Consider the following 20,696-nt stretch of genomic DNA (forward strand, 5'->3'; position numbering starts at 1 on the left):
CAGGAGGGAAACTAGCAGTCGTCTATCGGCCGTCGCTAAAGCGCGTGGCCGGGGCGCAGCCGAACGGCGGCCAAGGAAGAGGTGGGAAGAAGGCTTGCGTCTCCCCCTCGGGACCGGCTCCGAGGCGTGCATTCCCCACAACCGTTGGGTAGGTTGCTCTTCCTTGATTTTTTGGTTTGACATTCTATCTTTTCTTTCTTCTTTCTTATCCTGCACTCCCTGTTGTGTAGGGCCCCGACGGACCCGCTGGCGTTGCCTATTTTGCACCAAGAGGTGGCGTGAGCGCCGATGAGGATCGGCTGTGCACTGCCTGGCAGGAGCAGGAGGTCGCCGAGCGGGCGTGGTCAGCGGACCAACGTCGACGGTGGGATGATGCAATGGAGGGGTCCAGGCCCAAAGTGGTCTCTTGTGGGGTAACATCCTGACCACGTCATTATCGCACGTGGAGGTGCGAGTCAAGACAGATGCCCATGTTGTGGCAGAGAAGCACACGGCCAATGACACGGACATGTCCCCAATCGAAGACGTGTCGGACGTAGAGGTCCCCCCGAGGCCTGAAGGCGACCATGCGGAGGACCCCAGAGCAAGGCAAGATGACGATGGAGGAGGTCGAGGAGATGTAGCCGGAGGTGGCGACAGCGCCTCGGATATTACGGTGCCCGAGCCAGCGGGAGTCCCTTCGGCCGGCTCCATGCCTATGGTGCCAGGATCCGGTGCTAGGGTACGAGGTGGAGTGTCGTCGGCTGGCACTTGGCCCCTTATGGTGGTGTCGGGTGATACGTTTCCATCGTATCTACTTTTCCAAACTCTTTTTCCCTTGTTTTGGACTCTAATTTGCATGATTTGAATAGAACTAACCTGGACTGACGCTGTTTTCAGCAGAATTGCATTGGTGTAATTTTTGTGCAGAAATCAAAGTTCTCCAAACGTCCTGAAAATCTACGGGGAGCAGTTTTGGAAAATATAAAAAATATCTGCGCCAAGTTCCACCTGAGGGGGTGGGCCACTGGGCCACAAGCCCTGGCTCCGCCACCACCCCCCTGGTAGCGGTGGGCTGGCTTGTGGGGCCTTCACGGCTCTGCCGCCTCAAACCTCAGGTCTATAAGTACACTTTCGTCCTAGAAAACATAAAAAGAGAAGTTTTCGCCGCATTTACGATACGGAGGCGCCGCCACCTCCTGTTCTTCATCTAGCGGGCAGATCTGGAGTCCGTTTTGGGCTCCGGAGAGGGGAAATCATCGCCATCGTCATCATCAACCTTCTTCCCTCTCCAATTCCATGAAGCTCTTCGTCGTTCGTGAGTAATCTGTTCATAGGCTCGCTGGGCGGTGATGAGTACGATGCGATCTATCATGTAATCGAGTTAGTTTTGATGGGGATTGATCCCTAGTATCCACTATGTTCTGAGATTGATGTTGCTACTGCTTTTCCATGCTTAATGCTTGTCACTAGGGCCCGAGTGCCATGATTTCAGATCTGAAATTATTATGTTGTCACCAATATATGTGTGTTTTGGATCCGATCTTGCAAGTTGTAGTTACCTACTATGTGTTATGATCCGGCAACACCGGAGTGACAATAACCGGAACCACTCCCGGTGATCACCATAGTTTGAGGAGTTCATGTTTTCACCAAGTGCTAATGCGTTGGTCCGGTTCTTTATTAAAAGGAGAACCTTAATATCCCGTAGTTTCCTTTTGGACCCCGCTGCCACGGGAGGGATGGACAATAGATGTCATGCAAGTTCTTTTCCCTAAGCACGTATGACGACACACGGAATGCATGCCTACATCACATTGACGAACGGGAGCTAGTGACATATCTCTCCGTGTTATAGCTGTTGCATGATGAATATCATCTAAACAAATCACCGACCCATTGCCTACGAGTTTGTCCTACTGCTGTTACTTGTCTTGCTCTGCTGCTGCTACTACTGTTGCTACTGCTGTTACTTGTCTTGCTCTGCTGCTGCTACTGATGTTACTTGTCTTGCTCTGCTGCTACTATTGCTACTACTGTCGCTTGCTACTGTTGCTACTTGCTACTGCTGTCACTACTGCTTTTCCTTGCCGCTGCTATTGCTCGTTACACTGCCAATACTCGCTACTTTGTTGTTACTACTTTGCTTGCATATACTAATCTTTCAGGTGTGGTTGAATCTGACAATTCAACTGCTAATACTTGAGAGTATTCTCTCACCTCCCGTCGTGCGAACCAACAAATTTGGGTCGAATACTCTACCCTCGAAAACTGTTGCGATCCCATGCGCTTGTTGGCCGTCAACAACATTCTTCTAGTTTCGATTGCCGGAGAGTGCGGACAGCATTCTTCTGGTGCCGTTGCAAAGGGGAAGAAGAGTTGACATCATCGGGGCGGTCGACTCCGAGTGGAGCCGGCGCTGGATCCGGGACCCAAACAGAGGATTCGTGGGGGGTGGTGAGCAACGCCACCAGTGGAAGTGTCGCAAGCGTACTTGTGACGGCGGTGCACGAGGTCCAAGCCGAGTTCACCGACTACCATGTGCAAGCTAAGCTGGATGCTTAGAAGGCGTTGAGTCAGTTGACTCACTTGGAGCAGTCTTTGGCGGTAAGTGTTGCCTCATCCTTAGATTGCTCTTCATGTTTTCTTTCCAATGCTTTCTAGTGGGGGCGCACTATCACACCCATTGGGTGTAGCCCACGAGACTCGGGCTGGCTGCAAGGCAGTCGGGTCCAATCTTTAAGTTGCGTTCTTGACAACTTCGTCACCTACAGAGCCTCCATGATCGCCAGATGACCACCTTCAATGAGCTATTGGCCCTGCATCGGGAGACTGAGGGCCGGCTGGCCGTCGCAGAAGTGGACATGCAGTGAGTGCAAGGTAAGTGATTGCTTGTGATTTTTCTTCCTCTTTTCTTCTGGGGAGCCGACTGCGAAGGTGGCCTTGTGCAGGCTCGATCCCTTACTCGGAAAGCCTTCGGCGCCTGCTAGCGTTAGTCGGACAGCAACGTGACTGACTGTTGGCAGAATGTGTCCGACTGAGTGAGGAGGGGGCCCGTCGGCTGGAGGAGAGGTGGAAGCTCGAGGCGACCCACCAGGGGGAGCTAGACCGCCTCGAGGAGGCCCACTGCCAGGCATTGGCAGACAAGGACGCAGTGCTATAGAGAACCCTCGAGGAGGCGCGTGCGGCAAGGGAGGGGTACAAGAGCAAGCATGTGCCTTGTCCGTCAAGGAGTCGTACTTGCAGCAGGAGGCACACAAACTCGGCCACCTCCTTGCCCATAAGTTCCTTATTTTTTCTTGCATGTGCCTTTGTTTTGGGAGTTTCAGCCATCTGCCATTACTTTCTTTTTTCTTATCCTCCCAGGGCTCTTCCCCAGACACAGGATGTGGCGGACGCAATTGTCGAGGCCCATTGAGAGGAGCAGCATGCTGAGGGGGTCCATGTTGGGCCTCTCGCGAGCTCGACGGTGGAGGAGGTTGGAATTGGCACCCCACCCTGCCTGTACCGGGTGGTAAGTATCATGCAGCGGCTCCACTAGGCCAGCTTGGGCCTAGCTCAGATCCTCTGGCGGGGCGTGTTCCGGCCCCAGTTCGTGAGCCGGCTCGTGTGGTGGCTCGAGGCTGGGTCGGTATGTATCAATGCCTGGAGGGCTACGGACATGAAAGCCGGAGTGGAGATGGTGCTCAGCTTCATGATGTCCTGGCACCCAGGCCTGGACCTGGGGTTGCCGGCCACCCGCCGAGCGGGCACGGAGGTGGAGTTGGCGACGGCTGCTGAGCCCACGGTGGCCCGGACAAGTGACCTTGTATCATAAGTCGCGTGGGACATGTACGTCCCGAAGCGAGCCGGGGATGGTACGCTACTCCGAGAAGATGATTACGCGTTGGCCCTCTACAACCCGGAGGGCGGCATCGACGAGACTGGTGGCAAGAAGACTGGCTCCAGTGTCGGCATGTACGCTGACACCGAGGAGGCGAACATTGGTGCCACTTTTGGAGTAGACGACGCCTCCACCAGCTAGACTTTCTTTCTTCTTTCTGTTTTTGTTAGTACTCAAGTTCCAACTACTAGGGGTGTAAGTTTATGGTTGTATCAAACTTTGCGGTCGTAGGCCCCTTGCTTTAATGTAATATGTGCATGTATTTGCTTCGAACAACCTTTGCGTGTCGGATCGTCTGTTGCCTTTGCCCCCTATCTTTTTTGTTGTTCGCTTCCTCCTCCGACTTTGGTCCCGCCGGCAGAAAGCTGGGAGCCGGTCTATGACTAGGATGGGTCCTTGGCCTTTGAGGAAATTGTTGTAGTACTTAGGACCTTATACCTTTAGATAGGACGAGCACGAAAGGGGCCGGCTGGAAATGAAATGTAGAGCCAAAGCTGTTCATCTTCCCTTAGGTGCCTTTCATGTGAGAGCGCTTTCGACCCCTGGCGCTTGCCAACCGGACAACTGGGAGCCTCTTTATAGTTGGGCGAAGAGTGGGTTTTGGCGCTTCGCACACTACTTGGCCCTTTTCGAGAAGGCGAGTCCTGGACTGGCCGGCTAGCCCCCGGGTGTGGCGAGCCAGAACGGGAGACCAAAAAAGAAAGAAAAAAGGCACTTGGGAGAGACAATGAAAGGGTAGCCCTCGAGTCTATATTGGGGTACATGCTACATTCATTAAACCCAAAAGGTAGGGGGATACATACATACATTGGTTAAGCTGTAAAACAGACAGAGGAGCGTCGCACCGTCTCTTCATCGGAGGCATCTCTCTTACACTTTTGTAGCTTCTAGGCGTGTATGAGGTAGTACATATTGTTGTGCAGCGCCCTACTAACAATGAAGGGCCCTTCGCATGGGGAAGCCGTCTTGTGTTGGCCGGCTATCCAGTTGAGTAGCTAGAGCATCAGGTCGCCTTCATGGAAAGCAATGGTCGAATCCTTTAATTGTGGTAGTGCCGCAGCTTCTGCTCGTAGATGGTCGACTGAGTCAAGGCCAGCACGCGTGCTTCCTTGAGCAGGTCGACGTCGTCTTCCCTTTCTTCTTGGATTCTGCCTCCGTCTAGAGCATTATATGAGGCGCGTCGAACTTCATATCCGTGGGGATGACATCCCCATACCCGTATACCAAGAAGAATGGCGTGAAGCCAGTCGACCGATTGGGTTAAGTCCTAAGGCTCCAAAGCACGACCGACAGCTCATCGATCCAGCAGCCAGACGAGTGCACCAGCGGCTTGACGAGCCAGGTCTTCATGCCGTCCAAAATGAGACCATTTGACTAAGGGTGGGCCACCGATGCGAGGTCGAGCCAGATGCCCGGTGGAGCAGAAGCGAGCCAAAGCGCCTTTGGCAAAGTTGGTGTCGTTATCGATGATGATGTTGTGGGGGACGTCGTAGCAGATGGTGATGTCCTTGCTGAATGTGACGGCCGTAGGGCCGTCCAGCTTCTTCATTGGCCTTGCCTTGATCCATTTGGTAAACTTGTCGATGACCACTTGAATATGTGTCATGTCGCCTCGTGCGGTATTGATGGGCCCCAACATGTTGAGTCCCCACATTGCAAAGGGCCACGAGATGGGGATGGATTGTAGAGCCACCGCGAACAAGGGGCTTCTGCTACTGATGCATTGCCAACCTTCACACCTGTCCACCAGGGCCTTGGCACCGTCCATTATCATCGGCCCGAAGAAGCCATGGAGAAACGCCTTGGCCACAAGAGACATCGAGGTGGCGTGATAGCCGCACTCCCCCTCGTGGATGTTCTTCTGGATCTCGTATCACGTGGTTGCTTCAACACAACATGGAAAGATGTAGGTTGCGCTGTGCTCGACGAGCTCATGGTTGGCGATGGCATAGGCAGGAGCCGTATGTTGTACTTGTCTCGCCTCGACCTTGTTGGTCGGGTGTTCGCCGCACGCGAGGAAAGCAAGCATAGACTAATACCAATATGGTTCATTAATTGTTGTTGGAGCCGGCGCATGCATCCTCATAGACGGTCGATGCTTGGCTCGAGCGGCATCCCCCACAACAGGGATTGGCGGCAGTGCTTCTCCTGTGGTTAGAACGGCATCAGAGTTGGAGTTGGCTATGACAGGGTCGGAGCCGGGAGTCCTTGGGGAAGTTCCCGAGCCAGGAAGCGCGTCAGAGGAGTCGGCCCTGATTGAGTCGGATCCGTTCTCCGCCATGGAAGTCCTCGAGCCGGAAGGCATGTTGGAGGAGTCGGTCGGAACAAAGATGGACTCCGATTCGGGAGACGGCTTGATCGACTATTTGGGTAGCAATTTGAGGGAGACCGCTCGTGGGATGGCCTGCCGGGTGGAGCCAATCTTGGCCAATGTGTCGGCCGCCTTGTTGTGCAACCGATAGACATGGTGGACCTCGCAATCGTTGAAATAGCCGGTGAGCTGGAAGTCATAGCTTGCCATGTTGGAGACCCGGACATCCCATTCACCTGAGACTTGCTGCACCACAAGGTTCGAGTCGCTGAAGCAGAGGATACGTCGGATGCGATTTCTCACGCGAGACGGAGGCCGTGGGAGAGCGCCTCATACTCGGCCATGTTGTTGGAGGTGGCAAAGTGGATCTGCAGTGTGTACTTGAGATGGCCCCCCTTTGGGGTGTAGGGGACGATGTCGTATCCCAAACTGGTGCGCATCTTCATGCCATCGAAGTGCATGCGCCAATGTGTCGAGTTTGTGGGATGAAGGACGTACCGGGTCTCCGTCCAGTTGACGAGGAAGTCGGCCAGTGTCTGGGACTTGATGGTCGTGTGGGGCACGTATTGGATGTCATGGTCGGCTAGGGTGATGGCCTACTTGGCGATCCAGCCGGTGGCGTCCCGGCTGCCCATGATTCCAAGAGTGGATTCATGCTCACCGTGGCTCATGGTGTGCTCCTGGAAGAACTACTTCAGCTTCTGGGCGGCGAAGTACACGCCATAGCACATATACTCGTAATGGGGGTAGTTCTGCTTGGAGTTGGAGAGGACCTCGCTCAGGTAGTTGAGAAGGCATTGTACCTGCAGCGCCTTGCCCTCCTCCGGCCACTCCATTACCAGGATGACGCTCACCATGCGGTTTGTGTCCGCGTGGTAGGCGAGGATGGTATCTTTCTCCTTTGGTGCGGCAAGGACTCGTGCGGCAGAAAGCATGTGCTTGAGGTCATGGAAGGCCTCGTCCGCCTGGTTGGTCCATTCGAAGGGTGTCATCATCTTCATATGATGGTATAGGGGCAGGGCCTTCTTGTCACACCATGTGTTTGTATCACTCTTTCACATTATGTTTCAGAAAATTTGGAAACAATTAAAACTTTTTGAGTGCTTGTGATGGTTGTTTTGATTGGAACATGCTTGTGTAATTGATTGTGTTCTAAGTCACCAAAGTCATTATTGTCTCCAAAATTTCCTCTCCTTGACCCAAACCCTTGCCAAATGACCATGCCATGTGTATAGGACCACAAAATTATTTTTATAAAATATTATTCCAACAAAAGGGCATTTATTTATTTTAAGGTTTTAAAAACCCATGAGTTGGGATTTGCACTACAAGTCCTTAATTTAGGAGGGATGTTTTACCCCAAAGATTATATTTGGATTATATTATCAAAGGGACTTCCCAAAATCACAAAATAATTATTTTAAAAGTTATTTTTCCTATTTTATTTAAACACCCTTTTCTGAGGCCAGAAATGGTATTTCATAGGGAAAAATTATTTTCTTTGTTCAAAAATATTTGACAAAATTTAGGGAAACTTAGAGGGCATATATTATCCATACATATGATTTCCAACACATGGTCATGTTGAAAATATTGGACAAAACCGCTCAAAACCCTTTCTGCCCATTTCAAGCTTTTGAAACATTTCCAAAGGAAATATTCTCAATAAATTCCAGGATAATTCTAGCAAGTCACCCATGGTATATATAGTGACCCTTCGTGTCCAGAGGAAATGCAAGTTGATTTGATTCACCTAAGAACCCCAAAACCCTTCGTGTCTAGAACCAAATTTGAGCAACTTTACATTGCCAAGTTTATCCAACTGATCCCAAATTTTACAGACGTGATCTAGGCCCCAAATAGGGATGCTACACCAAGTTGTGCATTTGTGAGACTTGATTTGGTCACCAAAGTCAATAGGAATCTCATTCTATCTATTTATGGGGATTTTCGTGTTTACATTGCCAACTTTGCTCAAATGAGCCGAGACTTGGTAAAAACTCTTGGTTTCTACCACAATGCAATCATGTAAACTTTCACAGTAATTGGGTAAAGTTAACTTAATTGGTGTACCTAAAATATATTGCTTTATTCTTTGTCTATTTACCAGCTTCGGGTTAGTACCTTCGGGATTATTGATCTTAATAGCTCCAGACCGATAAACTGCTTCAATGATATAAGGTCCTTCCCATTTGGAGAGAAGTTTTCCTGCAGAATTCTAAGACGAGAATTTTACAATAGAACATATTCACCAACTTTGAATTATCGTTGTTGGATTATTTTGTCATGCCATCTTTTAGCTTTTTCTTTGAATAGTTTGGCATTTTCATAGGCTTGAGTTCTCCATGCATCTAATGAGCTAATATCAAATAACCTATTTTCACCAGCAATTTTGAAATCATAGTTGTGTTCTTTAGTTGTCCAATAAGCTTTATGTTCTAGCTCAAGAGGTAAATGACATGCTTTCCCATAAACCATTTTCTAAGGATACATACCCATAGGATTTTTATAAGCTGTTCTGTAAGCCCACAATGCATCATCTAATTTCTTAGACCAATTCTTTTGGGACCAATTGACAGTCTTTTGCAATATTAATTTTATTTATCTATTGGTTAATTCTAATTGACCACTAGAGTGAGGACGATAGGGAGATGTAATTATATGGTTAACATCATATCTATAAAGCAACTTACAAAAAGCACCAAGAATAAAGTGTGAACTACCATCGGTCATTAAGTATCTATGGACTCCAAAACGTGGGAAAAGAACTTCCTTAAGCTTTTTAATAGAGGTGTTATGATCGGCAGTATTGGTTGGAATTGCTTCTACCCATTTAGTGACATAATCAACACCAACCAAAATATGTGTATACCCATTAGAGCAAGGAAATGGTCCCACATAATCAAATCCCCAAACATCAAAAGGTTCTATAACAAGTGAATAATTCATAGGCATTTCCTAATGTCTACTAATGTTACCAATTCTTAGACATTCATCACAAGAGAGGACAAAATTACGAGCATCTTTGAAAAGAGTAGGCCAATAAAATCCAGATTATAATACCTTGTGTGGAGTTCTATCTCCCGCATGGTGTCCTCCATACACTACTAGGGAAAACCTTATACACAGAGGCACCACGCTACTTCTAATTCGTAGTAGCGCGGGTGTTCATCCATCACTACTGCTATCCACATAGCAGTAACATGTCCAGACGAAAACGTGCTACTACTATAATTTCCACCCCTCCCTCCAGGCTAGGTATAGCAGTAGCGCCCCTTTCTAGACCGCACTACTGCTACTCAGACCCGTACTTATCCACCCCCCACCCCCCTGCGCACGCCCCTCAATCTCTCCCTCTCTCCCTCCTCGCCCTCCCTCTAGACTCCGCTACCATCGCCAATCCTCCCACCGGCTGCTGCGCTCGACCCAGACCCCGGTGACCTCAACCCCTCCACCGACCAATCTCATGTCCTAGCGATGTCCACGCCGACACTGACCTGCCCTCTTCTTCTCCTCCGACCATCTCCTCCACGCGCCGGCTGTCTCCTTCTCTGATGAGACTTCCCCAGCCTCATCCGTCCATTTGATTGCTAGTTTCTAGGATTTCTAGGGCTTATTTCTAGGGTTCTTGCTAGGGCTGAATGTGCCTAGGACATTTCTAGGGCTCATTTCTAGGGTTCTTGCTACGATTGCTATGGCTAAATTGTTAATGAAATTAGATAGTTAATAGTAAAATTGGGTCAAAATGAGTCAAAATGAGTTTTAATCGTAAAAATGAGTCAAAAATTCAGGCGCACGATATGTCCATAGACCTTTTTTATGTCATTACTCATTTTATTATAGTCTAAGAATTAAATGAGGAGACTTAATCATAGGAAACCACAAAGTAAAACATTAAACGGTAAGAATGTGTTCTCATAGGAACTTGTTCTGGATGTCGACGATGCCTGACCTCCATCCTCGTCGTCAACTTGGCAACGACATCCTTCATAGGTGCCATGTCCGCGACAAGGCTCCGCAGGGGTGACACTCGGAGGTGCTACCTTCCGGGGCGCGCAGCTTCGTGAGGAATCCGGGTCTCGTCATCGACCTGGAGCTTCTTTGGTGGCGATCATGTGGGATACTATCGGTGTAGAGGGAGTGCGCCCCCGTGGAGGTGGTACATCGCCGTGTCAGGGGGGAGGACGAGCACATCCATCGCTACATGGATGTGTTGGATGCCAAGTTCTCCAATACCTGGCAAGTTCTTCAGGGATCTCACCCGAGTTATGATCCCGTGATGGTTCCTTCTCTTTGGGTTTCCATCATACACGACTGAGGAACCGCTAGTTGACTAGATTATTCAATAATATTCCATCTGTATTAGTGATATTATATGATAATATTCTCTTTGGATTATTCAAGATGATGTGTTAGTGATATTATATTCAATTTCATTATAAATGTAATAGTGATATTATATTCGAGTTAATAATCCGAGATTATGTATTAGTTATAAATTTTTAGTAAAAAACCAGGTACTCTCGGTATGTCATTGCACCTTCTGTGACTTTCATGTGTTTTCTTGATGGAGGAATCCCGACTATTGTCATGGCGGCACCTCCTCCCCTTTTATTCTTTCTGATATATATGTCGGTATAATGCGCAAGGAGAGGAGAGGGTTGCGTCCATCATCGACGGTCAAACTATTATTGTGAGAGAATATTATCATGTGTGTATGTTATTGTAGGGAACACCTCCTAGTGTCTATGTTTTGCCAGAATGTTGATTCATTTCCGTTCCAGCAAATTTCACACGCTCGATAGGTCTTATTTTAATAATGGTCATGCCGAATTTTTGGATCATGAAAACAGCAAATGTCTGATGACGATAGGATCCCTCAGTGTGATTGCTGCAGCGATGATCAGGGTTTGTGCGCTGGTACTAACATGCAAGACGGCAGGTTCTTGATCATCCAGCTTGATGAGATCTTCGATGTTTGTATGGTCCGCAATGATGACAAGTGTTTTTTGTAATTAAGCGTAACTTCTGTTTATTTTGTTCAACATGTAATTTCTGTCTTAAACAATTCGACTAGTTCATTCCCTCCCATACAAGACGGTATGTCTTGGAGAGGCTCGGTTTCGAGGACCACGAGAGTACGGAGACGAGGAGAGATAACCTGAGGACTAAACATGGTCACACATTTTTAGTCAAAGTAATGAATGCAGTTAATAGCACAGAATTAGGGTGCTCAAATTGGGAAGCTCTTTGCAAGGCATATGGATTTTAGGAGGATATGGAAATAACCTTTGATCTTCGTCCTTAAGATCATATTGAAGGTAACATTGATAATTGGGTGGATGTCCATATGCTTCCTGTTTTACCTCCATGTGAGTTTGTTAACCATATTTGTCAAGTAATTTGCATTCTATATTTAAAAATAGTTGGTGTTCATCCATACTAAATTTATTAATTTTTAATTTCGATCTTATTTCATTTCTTCCACTCAAACACGAAAATTAATTGGCATGACACAGTACACTTATGGATCACATCTAACTTGGGAGGAGAAGGATGATCTTGTCAACTTTATTATTGGTGTCCTGGTTGGTAGGGACAACTTCCCGTATAAGTTGAGAACTGGCTCAAATTATACATTTTACATGCCACTAGTGCATAGGTTGAGGACGGATGACATTCGCCAAAATATCTTGGTAAGAGTTGCTAATTAAGTAGACTAGTATTGCGTAAATGGTGTTGATTACATTGCTAACTAGGCTACTATTATGTTCTTCAACAGAAACTGCCAAATGATGTTATGCCTCCTTTGATGCATGGCGAAGATTATATGAAAAGTAAAATCCCTATGAGGCCCTAGTTCTCTTTTTGATACTCGACTGAGCACAAACCACAAAGAAGGCTACAAATTTAAGCATGGGGAGAAATAAAGAAGGATCCCAAGCCACAAGTTGGAGACCGTTGGATCTCTTTGCTTTATCAAGGAGACATAGGTGTTATTCTATTTTATGTCATTTCACCTAGGAGGGAGTACTAGGTCCTATGAGAGAGAAGTTTTTCTGTTTTATATTAAATTGCATGATCGATTAGAATGATTATTATTATGATGCTTTTATGTTTTATGAGATATTAACTTGGTATGATTAAGATGATTATGAGTTGTTAGATGAGTAAGATGATGATGAGTTATATGACATATATTTTATTAACGTGGATGGATGCAAGTGATCATGTTGAATTAGAGGAAAATATGACGTTGCGATTCGCAACGTCATATTTTCCACTAATTAAACATGATCACTTGCATCCATACACTTTAATCTAAATGTTGTTGTTGGCTCAGTAATTATTGATGTTGTATATTAATATGTATAACCTTGTGTAAATACAACATAAATATAAAAAACATGTGCCTTTACTATTGGCGTGGGTTGGGAAAGAACGCTACTACTAACTAAGTTAGTCGTAGCGCTGGATAACACGCGCTACTGCTAAACTTTAGCTGTATCGCGGGGCAAACCGCGCTACTGCAAAAGGTTAGCTGTAGCATCGTATAAGTAGCGCTGGCGCCCGTGCTACTGATATACCTATTTCTAGCACTATTACTAGCCTTTATCCTAGTAGTGATAAGCCTTAGAGTGACCCTTCCAAAGGATTTGTTACCGTTCATGCTCAGGTATACAATGTCTAATAGTAACTTCTACTCCCTCTTTATAAAGATGACGGTCATCTGAAAAGTAATATCTTAAATCAAAGAAGGAGTTTTTTCTTTTGTTGATAGGTGAAACTAGGTGGTATGTATTTAACAACAACGTAATTAGCATAATCAGCAAACCACGATGTGTTATGAGAAACATTGATCACGAAAGCTATCATCAATAGGTAGTGGGTCATCAAGAACATTTTCTAACCTAGACAAGTTATCACCTACGGGGTTCTCGTCTCCTTTCCTATGAATGATATGCAAATAAACTTCTTGTAGCAAAAGAACCCACCTAATAAGTCTAGGCGTAGCATCTTCCTTTTCCATAAGATATTTAATAGCAGGGTGAACAATGTGAACAATTACTTTGCAGTCAACAATGTAAGATCTACATTTATCACAAGCAAATACAACTTCTAACAATTCTTTTTCAGTGGTGGCATAATTTCTCTAGGCACTATCTAGAGTTTTACTAACATAATGGATAAAATTTAATTTCTGATCAACTCTTTGTCCAGAACAGCACCAAGAGCAGAATCACCAACATCAGACATAAGTTCAAAAGTCAAGTTCCAATCAGGTGGTTGAACAATAGGTACAGAAGTTAAGGCTTTCTAAAGTGTTTCAAAGGCTTCTAAACATTGATCATAAAAGATGAAAGGAACATACTTTTGTAATAAATTAGTAAGAGGCCTAGAAATTTTAGATAAGTCTTTAATAAACCTCCTATAGAAACCGGCATGGGCAAGGAAACTACGACTACCTTTAATATCTTAAGGACATGGCATCTTCTCAATTGCACCAACTTTAGCCTTATCCACCTCAATACCTCGTTCAGAAATTTTGTGACCCAAGACAATATCTTCATTTACCATAAAGTGGAACTTCTCCCAATTCAAGAGAAGGTTAGTTTGCTCACATCTCCACAAAACTTGATCAAGGTTTCTTAAGAAATCATCAAAAGAAGTTCCATAAACGGAAAAATCATCCATGAAGACTTCAACAATCTTTTCACAAATATCAGAGAATATAGCAAGTCATGCATCTTTCGAAGGTAGCGGGTGCATTGCATAATCCAAAAGGCATACGTCTATAAGCATAGGTTCCAAAAGGACAAGTAAGGTGGTTTTCTCTTGATAAAGTTGTGACACTGGTATTTGAGAGAAACCAAAATATCAATCTAGAAAGCAAAAAAATGTGTGTGCTTCAATATCTTTCTAGCATTTGGTCTATGAAAGGTAAAGGATAATTATATTTTCTAGTGGCTTCGTTTAAATTTCTAAAATCAATTATGATTCTATAGCTAGTCACAATTCTTTGTGGAATGAGTTCATTTTTATCATTAGGAACAAAAATAATATCTCCTTTCTTAGGGACACAATGAACGGGACTTACCCATCTACTATCAGCTATGGGATAAATTATACTTGCTTCCAAAAAATTTAAATTTCATTTCTTACCACTTCTTTCATTTTGGGATTCAGTCCTCATTGGTGATCAACAATGGGTTTATTATCTGGTTCCATATTAAGCTTATGCTGACAAAGAGTGGGACTAATGCCCTTAAGATCATCAAGAGTATACCCAATAGTAGCTATTTGCTTCCATAAAAAATTTAACAATGTTTCTTATTCATGCTCTGTAAGGTTAGCACTGATAATAACAAGATATATCTTATTTTCATCAAGATAAGCATATTTGAAAGTTTTAGGTAATTGCTTTAATTCAAACACAGGATCACCCTTCGGTGGAGGAGAACCTCCTAGAGTTTCAACAGGCAAGTTGTGTTTAAGTATAGGTTTTTCCTCAAAGAACATATTATCTAGTTCATATATTTCATGCATATGCATATCATTTTCATGGTCTGGGAAATATTGTTTTTAAAGGATCCATAGGAGGAATGGCAATAGAAGCAAGACCAATTACTTCATCTTTACTAGGCAATTCTTTGTCATGGGGTTGCTTACTAAACTTGGAGAAATGAAACTCATGAGCCATACCACCAAAATTCACACTCACGGTTTACTTTTTGCAATCTATTTGAGCACTGGCACCGTTCAAGAAGGGTCTACCAAATATTATGGGACAATATTATCTTGTTGTGAGCCAAGTACGAGAAAATCAGTAGGGTATTTTACTTTTCCACACAAGACTTCAACATCTCTAAACATCCCTAGTGGTGTGATGGTGTCTCTATTAGCAAGTTTAATAGTAACATCTATGTCTTCTATCTCAGCGGGTGCTATCTCATTCATAATTTCTTGATATAAGGTAAAAGGGATAACACTAACACTAGAACCCATATCACATAAACCATCATAGCAATGATATCCTCTTTTGACTCAAACGACAAGCATGCCAACAATAGGTCTATTTTTATCTTTAGTATGAGGTTTTGCAATTCTTGCAACTTCATTACAGAAATAAATAACATGCCCATCAATATTGTCGACCAAGGTATCTTTAACCATAGGGGTACTAGGTTCTACCTTGATTTGCTAAGAGGGTTTGGTTGTTCTACCATAACTTTTGTTAACCACAGTTGAAGCTTTAGCATGTTCCTTTATCGTAACATGGAAAGGCGGTTTCTCAATATAACCAGTAGGCACAACTGGGTCAACATTGTAAATCATGGTTTCAGCATAACTTCCATTGGTTCTTCAATTTTTCTTTAATAGGTGGATGAAATTTAAACCATTTATCCTTAGGGAGATCAACATGAGCAGCAAAGGTTTCACAAAATGAGGCTACTTTCTGAGAGTCAAGTCCATACTTAGTGCTAAAATCATTGAAAGCATCGGTATTCATAAAAGATTTAACACAATCAAACTTAGGTTTTATACCTGAATCTTTACTTCATCGAGCTCCCAATCTTCATATTTACGTGTAATTATTTCTAAAATATCCCACGTAAATTCAATAGTCATCTTCATAAAAGAACCAGAGCAAGAAGTATCGAGCATGTTTTGATCATTACGAGAAAGTCGAGCAGAAAAATTCTGAACAATAATTTCTCTCTAGAGCTCATGATTGGAGCATGAATATAACACCAACTTCAGCCTCCCCCAAGCTAGATCGATACTTTCTCCTTCATGAGGCCAAAAAAATATAGATAAAATTGCAATCACGATGAACAAGATGCATAGTATTTTCTTTGTGAAACTCCAATTGCACTCAATTCGAGTTCCAAGATCATGTATCATCACATAGCCTATGCCATGCCAGTACCCCCCCAAAGGTAAAGGTAAAAACTTCTTCTTGACTCCATCTCTGGATAAACCTGCAAGCTTAAATAATCCACAAACTTCATCCACATAGAGTAGGTGCATATCGGGATGTTTTGTTCCATTCCTGCATGAGGATTAGCTATCAGTTTCTCTATCATACCCGAAGCAATTTCGTTATAAACATTTTCAGTAGGTTCAACAGGTTGAGGGAGCATAGTTGTGAAATATATAGCAAGTGTTCACCTGGATGTCTATCTCCTGCATATGGATTATCCAAGACACAATCAATAATACCAGTTAGTATTTTAAAGGGAACAGTTTCAGTAGGTGGGGGAGGCTTCTCCACCACAATAGCGTTGGGGTGGTTCACCACAAGCAACAAACCAAGAGCAGAGTTGTCCATAGGGACAAAAAGCGGAAACAAGAAAACAAAAACATCACGTACAACATAAAGGTTTCCTTACCAATAGCGCTACACTCCCCGGAAATGGCGACAGAAAATGGTCTTGATGAGGGACAAGTGTAGGAGATCTATAGTAGCTTTTTCGATAAGTAAGAGTGTCGAAGCCAATGAGGAGCAGAAGGTACTGACAAGAGATCTTGATCAAGGAATAACTGCAAGTACTGAAAAGTAACTTTTTATAGGTTTTCTAGTATAAGCAACAAGGAAAGAAATGCAAGTAGAGTAAATGGTGCCGAGGTGCAGCAAGTGGCCCAATCCTTTTGAACACAAAGGATAAGCCGAGGGACTAAACTTATAAAGACTAAGGCATTCCTGAGGACACATGGGAGAGATGGTCAAGTGCTTTCGCCATACTCTGTCTAGTGCTATGTTTTGTATTGGTAAGTGTTATGTGGGTGGATCTTAACTAGTGCACCGTCTAGGCTAAGACAAATACACTCTTATGATTAATCCCTCTTGCAAGCATCCGCAATTACCAGAGAGAATTTAAGGCAAAGCCTAACCATAGCAATAAGCTTTAGGATCCAATACCCCCCCATGCAAAATTATGCGAACTGGGGTTCAGGTTTCTGTCACTCCGACAAACCACCATAAGCATTATTTATACACGATGCATTCCCCTAGGTCCATAAAAAGGAAAAGTGTTATGTAGTCGACGTTCACATAACACCACTAGAAGAATAACACCATAACTTAAATATCAATCAACACATATTACTTCAACATCATATGACTACTAGCATCTAGACTTTTCCCATGTTCTCAAGAACTAACAGAACTACTCACAAGACATAAAAGAGAACATGATCAGAGGTGATAAAAATATGACTAACAATCTGGTCATAACAATATTTCTCCAACAAAACTCAATAGCATTCACCACAAAATAGTAATCAACACCGGTAGAGTAGAGGGTAGTGCAAGGTACAACTCCGATTGCAATGGTGAAGTAGATGGGATGAAAATGGTGATGGTGCTGGTGCTGTTGCTGATGGTGATGATGATCTCGATGATGCCCGTGACGATGGTGATGATGATCTCCCCTTCCGGGAGGAATTTTACCCGTCAGAATCTGCCCGCCGAAAAGGTCTTTTCTTCTGTGTAGGTTTCCCCCGCGGAGCGGCGGATGAACTGCGAGAACTCTTCTGTCCCCGTAACTCTTAGGTCAAGGAGATCATATAGGCCAAAGGAGAGCACCGGAGGCAGGAAACACCACACACGCGGCCTCTGGGCGCGGCCTAGGGGGGTCGTGCCAGCAGGTCGTCTGGGTGATCTATACCCCCCCTCCGGCCCTCCTTTGGCCAGTCTTCGTAATCTGTTCCGAAACTTCTTGCCTCCAAATTTCAGCGCAGTTGGAGATGTTCTGATATTGCAACTCTTCGTGCTATTTTCTCTGCTGAATCCTGCATCTACTGTTTCGGCACCGAAAATTTGTAAACTGTGTAAAATAAGCCAAAACACCATAAGTATATCATCATAATGTGAAATATATCAATGAATAGAGACAAATTATGATGCAAAATGGTGATGCATTTTGGACATATCAACTCCCCCAAACTTAGACCTCTCTTGTCCCCAAGCGAATACTGAGCTCGGTAAACCCGTCCACAAGTTTATAAAGTGAAGTGTCAATAAATAAGAATACGGACAAGAAGCATCATAATTTCTCTACTAGACTCAACCATCCACAACAACAATCTCAACTCATAAGGCTCATATGAAGGAGTAAGATCAATCACAATCAAAAGGAGGGCTAGAAAAACTCATCAAACCATGGCAAGCATGTCCTGTGTCAAAGTACAACTAATAACTTTTAACTTTTGCTCTTCCTCTTATATTTTGATGAGTTCAACTGAAGCTTTTTGAAAGAACATGTTATTAGTCAAGAAGTGAAAATGCTCACACAAAGGAAGATGTTTGATTTAGCTAGGCTTAACAAACAACTCACTTATCTTAATGATAATATCAACAAAGGTGTGATATGGAAATTCTCAATGAAACAATATAAATGCATGCATATTTGTCAACATAAGGTGTCTCCTCTTTTCTAGAATAGAAAGAAGTACGATTTATTGACTCGACATAAAAGTAAAGGATTGGCCATTCGCAGAGGGAAGTAGGGAAAACTCATGTGCTAGAGCTTTTGGGGATTTAAAAATCGACAAGATTGTCAAACAAGCTTTTGAGAGGTGCATAATTTGTCAACAAATGCTAGTAAATAGCCCAATACTTCTCATGATGGACAAGTTTTGAGGAACGACTCCCAAAGTGTGGACGATCACATCTCCTTAGTCTCCTTTGTTTATCAGTACCAAATTTTTCTGATTTCTCATCAACAAAGCGTGAAGGAGGTTTTGTTTGTTGTTATTATCTTTCACAAGCTGGGTGCGCTCATGCCAGTCCCTCCTCGTATTAGGGGTTTGCAGATTAAACATGCAAAACTAGGATATAACTTGTCCAGAATGAGAAGATCATGAATTATCTACTACTTCCTCATGAGCTAAAACAGAGGCACAAAACAGGGAGTAATATTTGAAGGTTTAAAGATAGCACATGAGTAATATACTTTAGGAGTGGCAGTGAAATACCATGTATAGGGAAGGTATGGTGGGCTCTTGGGAAGGTTGAGGTTTCAGGGCATGGATGCAGAAGCAGTATTCATGCTTAGTGCAAGGGTTGGCTAGCAAAGGCTTTTGAGAGCTGACAAATAATGTTAACTTGGATTCAAAACAATATAAAGTTTAACATAAATAATTGGCAGAAAACATCAAGTTGTCTTCCTTGTCAGCAGAACACATCAAGCATAAGAACATAAAGGTTTTCGCTATGTCGCTACTAGAAAAACTCATGCTTGTTGTTATCACCAATGTTATGTTTGCCAAGATTAAATAATGTTTTCAAAGCCATACCTGATATGTAAGATCAATACTCCCACAAGAATCATCATATATGATCGATTGCATGAAGAGAATACCAAGTGCAGCAAAGAAACCAATAGACTTCTCATTAACATTCCATCATAGACACTGCACGCTCACGGATACAAGACTCTCCACAAAGGAGTGATAGACCTCAATGCAAACACCTATTTCATAAGATAACTTCCCTAGACATGATACGTCACTAAACTTGACCATAAAAGGTAAAGTGTAAAAATAAAGATAACGGGCACTCCCCCAAGCTTGGAACAAGCTAAGGGACTGCCATTACCCATAAAGATTTCACTCTTCACCCTACTTGTTGTTCTTCAAGTCCGCTATTATGCGCCGAAGGGTTTTGTTTTCAGCTTCCAATATGGCCACCTGTACTTTAAGCACACGGAAGTCTTCACAGAATTGGTTAGTGATTTTGTAAGCTTCGGATATAGTAGATGACACAGGTGGAGCTCCCGGTGGAGGGACAGTTTCTGAAAGGTTCGGAGAAAGATCATGTTGAGGGTTAATAAACCCCACGAGGATGGTGTTGTTGGAACTAGATCCTCGTGATGCAGGATCTCCTTCTTGCTGGGTGGTGACCATCTTGACTTCCTCTCTCACGAAGCGCTGCATCTCCGCTTTTCTTGCGACTATCTCTTCATTAGTAGCCCATCCGGTAACCTTCCCTTTGTTGATATCTTGTTGGACACGACGGAGACGACGACCCGTGTAGTCTTCCCCGCTTGAGTCGCAAGAAGACATCTCGGACAATAGCTTCTCAGCCTGGCAGAAAAAGATCCGAATAGAAAACACACGGAATCGCAAGATACAAAGCCGGAACGATCCGGGAAAATATATAACAAAAAATTTTGCACCAAAAGGAAGGTAGCAAGCCAAAGTAGAGTCCGAGACGGACTCCAGGTGGTCCAGGCGGCCTCCTGGCGCAGCTAGGAGGTAGCCCGCGCCCACAGGTCACCTGGAGCACCTGGGGCTCCTCTTTGGCTCTGCTTTGGCTGGGAATTTTCATAATTTTGCAAAAACACATAATTCGGAACTTTTATTGATGTTCGCGAAGTTTCCTTACCGTATCTCATACCTATTCTTATTCTGCTTCTGCCGGTGTCTAATATAGTGTTGCAATATGTTCTTCATGAGTGGCTACGTGTATCACATCCACCTCTACATTGATGGGGTCTCCAGCCATGTAACGCTTGA

Source organism: Hordeum vulgare, chromosome 6H, assembly GCF_904849725.1.
Source record: "Hordeum vulgare subsp. vulgare chromosome 6H, MorexV3_pseudomolecules_assembly, whole genome shotgun sequence".
Classification (NCBI taxonomy): domain Eukaryota; kingdom Viridiplantae; phylum Streptophyta; class Magnoliopsida; order Poales; family Poaceae; genus Hordeum; species Hordeum vulgare.